Source organism: Physella acuta, unplaced genomic scaffold, assembly GCF_028476545.2.
Source record: "Physella acuta isolate Inbredline_101_S28 unplaced genomic scaffold, ASM2847654v3 ptg001058l, whole genome shotgun sequence".
Taxonomy (NCBI): Eukaryota; Metazoa; Mollusca; class Gastropoda; family Physidae; genus Physella; species Physella acuta.
Genome location: NW_026732575.1, coordinates 675357 through 684265, shown reverse-complemented (window position 1 = coordinate 684265; position 8909 = coordinate 675357).

The following is an 8909-nucleotide window of genomic DNA, read 5'->3' as shown; positions in this document are numbered from 1 at the left end:
TATCCGTCATTTAACAAAGGCGGTGGTTGGATAGTGGGAATAAATAGGTGGGTGGATGGTTCAACAGTGTGGGTGGATGGGAGGATGTTGGGGTATACAGTACGTTGATGGTGGTGGATGGTGGGTGGATAGTGGGGGTATACAGTACGTTGAAGGTGGTGGATGTTGAATGGATGGTTGTGGAGGGTTGGTGGATGGTGGGGGGGGGGGGGTAAAGACTAGATTGATGGTTTTGGATGGTGTGTGGATAGTTGTAATGGTTTGGTTGGTGGATGTGGTGGATAGTGGATGAGTGGATGGAGGGTGAGTTGATGGTGGGTGGGTTTACCGTCGTTTGAATATGGTGATTAGTGGGTGAATGGTTGTGGTTGAGGTTAGTTGGATAATGTGTGGAAGTGGGGGATAGGGGAATGGCATTCTATAACCAGGCGGCATTCCACGTAATATATTACATCACACTGTAAAATAACGTATTTAAATTTAATCATAACAGCTCTTTATACATAATTAGAATCAGAGACTGTTTCTGTTCAAGCACTCTATGAGCTAAGTTCTACAACCACACAATCATTGAACTAACCAGCAGCGACTATTTGGACAAATATGGGAGCTAATAAATACAAATAAGCCTGATTACAAAATGGAATAGGTTATATTCCCTGATACACAATTGAACGTTTTATGTATTGTTATATTTAAATAATACAATTAATAATAAAATAAATATTATGAGAGATAAAAATAATAACTGAGAGGCGAAACGAGCCGGGGTCGGGTCGGTTAAGCTCATGGTTGCTGAACCGAAAATTCCCCAGTTCAAACCCCCGGGACAGATGAGGCTCGATAGCTGGAGACAGCAGCTCATCTAGGAGAGACAACTCCAAAATCAAACAACTGTTGCCTTGTAGTTTGTTCTTGGTTGGAAGCAAATCCAAAAAAGAAAAGCAGGCTGAAATTGGAATCAACTATCTATATGACGCATAACAAGTTGACACTGTAATACTTTATTTTGTTGGAGGTAATATCTTCTAATACTAGAATTAGGATCGAAGAAGAATGAAGAACGAATGACGGAACAAACGAAGGATCGAACTAAAAACCGATCGACCTCCCACTCGCCCTGTAATAACCCTACAAACACCCACGTCAAATACTCACACAACACATTTTCTTGCTAATTTAAAATGCTAATTTCTCAGAAAGGACATTTACATACAAATTAGCTTAATCAATATTTAGTAGGAGTCGCTCAATTGTTAAAATGTTTATTTATAGCGTTGAAGCTTTATATCTTTTAATGCCATATCTTGATTGTATTAACACCGCCACCCACGCATCCGACGCCTTTGTATTGTCAAACACTATAACTACAGCACAATCTAAGACGTAAACAGATTTTCTGTTGTTTTTTTTTTAATCGATTAATAATTTTTAATATAACTACACGCTAATTAAGTCAATATATTATTTACTCGGCAAACTCGCACAGTAATGACTGATGTCACCCGCCTTCTAAAACTGATGTTCAAAGATTATTGTGATGAGTGGGCAACAGCGGTTTGGAGATGATGCTAATTACTCAATTGGTAATTTTACGTGATTGGTGTAAAGAGATAAATGAACAGGGGGCGTCTTACATCAGAGGCGTAGCGACCCTTCCCGGCGCCCGGGGACAAACTTTCGATTTGCACTCCCCCTCGAACTTTTCATTTGCGCCCCCCCTTCAAACTTTCATTTTGGCGCCCCCCCCCCTAAGGTCGGCGCCCGGGGACATATGTCCCCCCCCCCCGCCCCCCTCGCTACCCTTGTGTCTTACATACGTCAAGGGGGTATAAGGTGTTAGATTTCACAATACACTCGCGTAGGGTATTATGTTAATTATTTCGGTAAAAATATCACGTGACAGGTGCTACAAGGTTATTGGAGGCGTCTTACAAACGTGAAAGTCTTAGGACTGTAAGGCGAGACTGCAAATTACCCAGAGGATATCTCTCGTGATCAGCCAATGTTGAAGAGCTATTCAATTGACAACTTTGTACAATATGCACAGGGTCACACAATACAGTCATACAATATAAATCCCCGTCTTACAACATCTGCCAGTATCGTGAATCGCCTGTGATCAGCCGATTACGTACCATTGTCTGCCAATAGTTAACCATCACCTGCCAATGGCGTGTCATTTTCTGTCTATAGCGTGCCACCATCTGCCAACAGCTTGCCACCATCTGCCAATAGCGTTCCACCATCTGCCAATAGCGTGCCAACATCTGCCAATAGCGTTCCACCATCTGCCAATAGCGTGCCAACATCTGCCAATAGCGTGCCACCATCTGCCAACAGCTTGCCACCATCTGCCAATAGCGTTCCACCATCTGCCAATAGCGTGCCAACATCTGCCAATAGCGTGCCACCTTCAGCCAATAGCGTGCCACCTTCAGCCAATAGCGTGCCCCCATCTGCCAATAGCGTGCCACCATCTGCCAATAGCGTGACACCATTTGCCAATAGTGTGCCACCATCTGCCAATAGCGTTCCACCATCTGCCAATAGCGTGCCAACATCTGCCAATAGCGTGCCACCTTCAGCCAATAGCGTGCCAACTTCAGCCAATAGCGTGCCCCCATCTGCCAATAGCGTGCCACCATCTGCCAATAGCGTGACACCATTTGCCAATAGCGTGCCACCATCTGCCAACAGCTTGCCACCATCTGCCAATAGCGTTCCACCATCTGCCAATAGCGTGCCAACATCTGCCAATAGCGTGCCACCTTCAGCCAATAGCGTGCCACCTTCAGCCAATAGCGTGCCCCCATCTGCCAATAGCGTGCCACCATCTGCCAATAGCGTGCCACCTTCAGCCAATAGCGTGCCAACTTCAGCCAATAGCGTGCCCCCATCTGCCAATAGCGTGCCACCATCTGCCAATAGCGTGACACCATTTGCCAATAGCGTGCCACCATCTGCCAACAGCTTGCCACCATCTGCCAATAGCGTTCCACCATCTGCCAATAGCGTGCCAACATCTGCCAATAGCGTGCCAACATCTGCCAATAGCGTGCCACCATCTGCCAATAGCGTGCCAACTTCAGCCAATAGCGTGCCCCCATCTGCCAATAGCGTGCCACCATCTGCCAATAGCGTGACACCATTTGCCAATAGCGTGCCACCATCTGCCAACAGCTTGCCACCATCTGCCAATAGCGTTCCACCATCTGCCAATAGCGTGCCAACATCTGCCAATAGCGTGCCACCTTCAGCCAATAGCGTGCCACCATCTGCCAATAGCGTTCCACCATCTGCCAATAGCGTGCCAACATCTGCCAATAGCGTGCCACCTTCAGCCAATAGCGTGCCAACTTCAGCCAATAGCGTGCCCCCATCTGCCAATAGCGTGCCACCATCTGCCAATAGCGTGACACCATTTGCCAATAGCGTGCCACCATCTGCCAACAGCTTGCCACCATCTGCCAATAGCGTTCCACCATCTGCCAATAGCGTGCCAACATCTGCCAATAGCGTGCCACCATTTGCCAATAGTGTGCCACCATCTGCCAATAGCGTGCCACCATCTGCCAACAGCATGCCACCATCTGCCAATAGCGTTCCACCATCTGCCAATAGCGTGCCACCTTCAGCCAATAGCGTGCCACCTTCAGCCAATAGCGTGCCCCCATCTGCCAATAGCGTGCCACCATCTGCCAATAGCGTGCCACCATCTGCCAATAGCGTGCCACCATCTGCCAATAGCGTGCCACCATCTGCCAACAGCATGCCACCATCTGCCAATAGCGTGCCACCATTTGCCAATAGCGTGCCGCCATCTGCCAATAGCGTACTACCCTCTGCCAATAGCGAGCTACCATCTGCCAATAGCGTGCCACCATCTACCAATAGCGTGCCACCATCTGCCAATAGCGTGCCACCATCTGCCAATAGCGTGCCACCATCTGCCAATAGCGTGCCACTATCTGCCAATAGTGTGACACCATCTGCCAATAGTGTGCCACCATCTGCCAATAGCGTGCCACCATCTGCCAATAGTGTGCCACCATCTGCCAATAGCTAACCATTACCTGCCAATAGTGTGCCACCATCTGCCAATACTGTGCCACCATCTGCCAATAGCGTGCCACCATCTGCCAATAGTGTGACACCAACTGCCAATAGTGTGACATCATCTGCCAATAGCTAACCATTACCTGCCAATATCTTGCCACCATCTGCCAATAGCGTGCCACAATCTGGCAACAGATTACCATCAACTTTCATGACAGGCTAGTAACACGTAGGAGAATCACTTAGATACGGACATCACAAGACAACCCTTAGTCTCCCACCTACACCAGCATTATATATACTCGCCTTGCCCCAGCAGTCACAATCACACGGTATCCTCAGCTTATAGAACAAAACCTTCCTCTGTGACTTCTCAGGACGGCTTGTTTTACAAAGGAAAAAAATGTCATTCACTCTCTGCTTGTACATCGTCTTCACTGTTTTGGTTAAAGGTAAGCCCTGATTTTTTAAAAATAAATTTAACCCATATTATCCCAAGGTCTCAAATTTTTATAATTTTTTGATATGGTTTAGCTTTTGGGCACTGAATGAAGGAATGACTATGGATTTTTTTTTAAATCAATACTTTTTTAAATATTGATTTTTTAAAAAAACGTCCCATAAATGGGACGCTAGCAACGAACGGCCCCATGTACATTTATTGAAAAATAAAATAATTTATCACGAAATATGGCTATTTACGCAAAAATTAAGCTGTATACTGATTTTGTATTGTTAGACCAATGATTACATTGTTTAGGACAGCTAAAAATACTGATAATGATCAATTGGGTTAGCCATACCATGGTCTAAAATGCAGAAATTATGTTCAAAAGTCTAGTTTTCTTTCAATCTAGCATCCATCAAAGTGAATAACACTTGGAAATAAGTAAAGCTGTGACTAGTACATCTAATTAGACACACATGATCACAAATATTGTTATTATTCATCAAAAACGGTAATATAATTAAATATAAATAATTGATTTTTTGGTGGGCGTACTTGAAATTTTCAGGGGTGGGGACTTAAATTTCAGGGGAAGGGTGGACATTGGTAAAAGTATGTTTTGTATAAAAATTCCATTTTGCTCCCCCACCTCCTCCGAAATGATGCCTAAAAGAAACTCTGCCCTCAGTGAATTTGCAGAAGATGATCCGGTCCAGTCCCAGATGTCATCCAGCCATCTTCTCTTTTGTTACTCTCGCTATCCCCCCTCACAGGCGTACATTAGGACATCAGACATCTTATTTCTAGGGCACGGATCCGTCTCTGGGGGCTTGTATTGAGTGTTCATGGCTCTCACCCATGTATGCACCTCACTATGCGAACGGCTCCCAATCTAACACCAGGTATCTCCTTAAAAAGTTAACAAAGTAAAACTGGTATTGGGAACCTTTGGAGGGGAATATTATTGGGGCAAGACAACTGTACACAGCTAATTCACATTTCTGCTATATGTAGCTTAAGCTCTCTGATATGAAGAGAGTTAACCAACCCCCATGACTGAATCATTTCACCTAAATCGTGGCTATTGTTATTATTCTGGTTTGTTATAATTTTAATATCACGCGCTAGTAAATTTACAGCAATACTAAATTAGTTTGTATTCAATGGTATTAAATACTTCAGTAAGTGTAATTCTGAAAACTTAAAAATAAAATGTAAGTTTTTCAATATTTGCAATTTTTTAATACAATAATATATAAGAAAATATAGATCAAGGTCATAATTAAATATCTATAAATACTACTTAACACGCCAAAGTCAACAGTTAACAAAGTCAACAAATGTTTCACCATAAATAACCATTTAACATAAATATTTGCATCTGTGTTTCTCGCTAGTGTCTAATAAATGTGACTTTTGTGTAACAATCTACATGGGGCCATTCGTTGCTAGCGTCCCACTTATGGGACGCTTGTTGTACACTTGATATAACGAAGTAGTAAAAAAAAATTGTTATTCTTAAATTTTTATCAGATAGAAATATGGTACTGCTACAAGTTTCAAATGTATTTTGCACTTAAAATGTTAATATTTTAGAAGATATGCATTTTCCTGTGCGCATGTTTTCTTTTTTTCGCCATTTTGACAAGTCCTGCAAATCCGGCACTATAACATTTTTCTAAATTATTTTTTTTCACAAAACACACACAAATTCAATAGTCTAGCCATTTTCAAATACAATGAAACATAATTTGTGTTTTAACTAGTTTTCAATAAATTTTAGCAATTTTTTTTACAAGCGTCCCATAAGTGGGACGCTAGCAGAATATGGGTTAATGCGTCGTAATTTTTTTTTAAACTGATTAAACGTGACTTAAGTTTGTGAAATGTACACATTGTAAAAATACAAACTAAAAACAAAATGGGAACCCCAGATGCAAATTTCTATGAATAAGTTTAGGCGTGAAAAAATGGGTTAAATTTGGTTAGTTAACAAATATATTGTCAATTCATTTAGAGGTTTTCACTTTTAATGCAATAAATAAAATATCTTTCAATTTATCGTCTTACTTTCATTGTATTTGAATGTTTCTTATAAAATTAAAATTAAAAAACATAATAGAAAAATTTGTTTTTTTTTAGAACTATCGGCACAGGTTGCTACGAAGCCATTCAAGCGTGTCAACTCACTCTCAATCTATGCCAACCCCACGGGTCCGACCTTCACCTCAAAGTCTCTACTCGCCTGCGCCACGAAAATCTCCAAAGATCTCCCAGACCCGAGATATTTTTTCTACAACTCCACCACCAAATCTTGTAGTGCAGGAGCCACCTCTAGCGGTGTCTTATCCTCGAGTTCCTTCTCGCACGTCTACAGATTTTCTATTGACGAGGCGTTGACAAAATATTTTGAAGAATCGGGCCCATTCTACGTTTATATAGGTCGTGATTTAAATTTCACTGAAGCGGAAAAGAGATGTGTTGGAATTGGATCTCATTTGGCCAGGGCAGACAGTTTGGATAAGTTCATGAACTCAAGCGTGACCAGTTGGAACTGGATTGGTGGGTATGATTTTGATGGAGACGAAGTGTTCCAGTGGATTAATGACAGTTCAACGATTACCAGCCAAACTTTTAACGCACTTAAGTACCCGGACACATCATACGACTATTACAGGACGCCGTTTAAGGGCAACTGTCTAGTGTACTGTGGAGAACACAAACACATTCATATCGCCCCTTGCCAAGAACGATATAGATTCTTGTGTGACATATGGTAAAAGTTCGAAAGTAACAAACTGGAAATCGGTTTAAACTGCGGTCATATAAATATTTATTCAATAGTTTTAAAGCACAATGATTGCAATGCACGCTGCATGTTTTGTTAATTGCGTATCTATTTAGTCTTTTAAAGTGTTCTGACTTGGTCAGTTATTTTTCTGCAATCACTTCCACGGCTCCCTTAGTTTTCCTTGTTTCCTTTTTCCTTTGGGGCGTTCAGTTAAGGGTACTTTTGGTCTGTTTATCTGGCTCATTTACTCCATAGATCTGGGTAGATGAATCGGTCTTATGGATAAACTATCGGTCAGCCTCTGCTCGCACGGCGAGGGCTAAAAAGTGACCACGAGTGAAATTCTCCCCTTATTTGAGATATATATCGGGAAAAAAACTTTTTGCCGAACGACCCCCCCCCCCCTCTTTGATATTTTGTGAGATCGCAGAAAATCGCCTGGGGATGTGTGAAAAAAACTCGCCATCTCTGGGAAAAATCGGAAAAAAAGTCATAACTGACCAGACGTATTTTACTACATAATCATTGTATTTAATGTAAACAAAAAAACGGTAATTTCAACAAAGATTTTAGGGTACTTAACCTCTTAGTGGGGGGGGGGGGAGTGCGACAAAAGTGGACGCGTGTAAACGGGGAGGGGGGGGGGGGATAAAAATCCGAAATTTTTGTGGACGTCATAAATGGTTGACACCTTACCACACCAGTGATCCGCCTTTCTAAACGCACCAGTCTTACCATAAAACTGACATGCCTCTCACAACAGACCAGTCTTACTGTACAAAAGATTAAATCTAGACGTTTGGGTTTGCAATCGAACCCACTATCATTCGATACATGATTCATAATACGCATTGCAAAATGTGACATGTACAGTGTTATTACAAATACAGATTGGTTATATTGTGTTTCTAAACATAATATTAATTAACCTACTGAACAGTATGCGCATATCACTTAAGTAGATCCCTTAGTCTGTTCGTTTAATAACGTCCACAATGCTGTTTTTTAATTATTATTTTGTATGTATCTTTGCAATGCCGGTTATTGATTTTTTTATTTAATATTGTACGTCAGTTACTTACACACACAATTAATTAGTTAAATAGTCCAGATAATGATGATTAAAACAATTTTGCATTTTTCTATCCTACTTTGTGGACTTCTGACTCTAAATTCGCGTGTTAAGATCTATACATACTTAGGACCCATATTTTAGCCAGTCATTTATTTTCTGTTTCTTGGTATCATTATATACATCAGATGTGGAAAAAACAAAACATGGATTAAGTAGCCTATCTGTAAAAAATCCCACACTCTGCTGACAAAAACATCTGTGGACAAGCCCTTATTGGTACAAGCTGAATTAGTTTTAGATATGCATGTATTTTTAATCGAAATGTATTTTTATCATCTAAGCATTTATATTTTTGAAAACCAATTTTTAGTATCAAATAGGACTAAAATCTTAATAAAGTCGAAACTCTTTATGGAAAAAATAAAAACCGATAGAAAGTATGTTCGCTATATTAAATCATCTGTATAAAACTATACTGTAAATGCTAGAACGACCATTTTCTATATAAAATAACACTATAAATATTAGAAAGTTGA